The sequence below is a fragment of the Propithecus coquereli genome, unplaced genomic scaffold, assembly GCF_000956105.1.
Source record: "Propithecus coquereli isolate 6110/MARCELLA unplaced genomic scaffold, Pcoq_1.0 Scaffold4, whole genome shotgun sequence".
Taxonomy (NCBI): domain Eukaryota; kingdom Metazoa; phylum Chordata; class Mammalia; order Primates; family Indriidae; genus Propithecus; species Propithecus coquereli.
The window spans coordinates 2,578,505-2,579,843 of NW_012149729.1; the positions used below are offsets into that span (position 1 = coordinate 2,578,505).

General features: G+C 37.8%; 1 protein-coding gene across 2 annotated transcripts in view; it reads left to right on the forward strand.

Moving 5' to 3' along the window:
• AASS (aminoadipate-semialdehyde synthase) overlaps positions 1–1,339 on the forward strand; it is a 69,654-nt gene that overhangs the window by 13,760 nt on the left and 54,555 nt on the right. The window lies entirely within an intron of this gene.

Sequence of the window (1,339 nt, forward strand, 5' to 3'; positions counted from 1 at the left end):
CTTGCTCAGGCTGGTCTCGAACTCCTGAGCTCAAAGGATCCACCCACCTCGGCCTCCCAGAGTGCTAGGATTACAGGCGTGAGCCACCATGCCGGGCCAGAGAATGTTTCTTTGAGTAGATTTTATTCATGAGAGTGAGAGTACCTTGCCAGGCACTTGGAGAAGCCCTTTACATTCATCATTCTGTTTACTCTTCACAGCAAGCTTACAGTACCCTTTGTAATTACTGAGTCATCTGTGGGGTGATATTTTGAGATATGTGAAATTCTTGTTCCTCAAGAACTTTTATTTTTAGTAGAGACGGGTCTTGCTCTTGCTAAGGCCAGTCTTGAACTCCTGACCTCAAGTGATCCTCCCGCCTCAGCCTTCTAGAGTGCTAGGATTATAGATGTAAGCCACTGCACCTGGCCTTCCTCAAGAACTTTTAAAGCAATGATGTTACCGTCCATTGTTAATCTTTGCCTGAATCAGTGTTTACATTGAGGCTTGCAAAGTGATGATTTTCTGCTTTCATCACTCCTATTAAGTTTATTTGCTGGCGTTTTTCTTTAGAAAGGAGATTTTCCTTTATTTCTCCCATCTCATCCCCATTCCCTGCTTTTTGACTTGTGAACTGTTTTATTACAGTGAATTGAACTGTTTACTGAACTATGAACTCTGTAATTCAGTGTTTAAACATGATTCTTTAAAGACCTTCTTACTATTGTATTTAAAGCCTTATTGTGTGGAGTGTACATATACATGTGCATATCGACAAGATGAACCTGAAAATATTTCTTAAAAGATGAGTTGTTAGCTTCTCTGTTACAGTGAATTGAACTGTTTATCAAGCTGTGAACTCTGTAATTCAGTGTTGCAACATGCCTCTTTATCTTTTGCTCTTTTGAGCATCATTATAGAAGCATGGATATCTTTCATTCAATCCATTAATCACTATTCTTTTTAATGTCCTAATTATCCTAAATTTGGTTTACAAGAATCCCTTCCAGGGGGCTCCTCTGTCCTTTGGACATGAATCCATTTATCTTTGAGCTTTTATGTTTCCTGGAAAAACAAATTGTCCTAATTTCACTTTATGCTTTTCCTGCCCTACAGCTGGAAATAACTGTTTAACCAGGGAGCCTTGATTTCTTATAGTACATAGAATCCAGGATCTGCTACGTGGTGTTAGGCATCTTTACTGTTACTGTGATACTCTTGCTCTTAGGTCTTATTTAGTGGACAGAGCTTAGAAATAAACAGAAGGTACACACATATATACATATATATTATTTAATCCTGAGTTAGTATTGACATTTCCAATTAAAATTTAACTTTGCAAATATTTTACCTTTAAAAT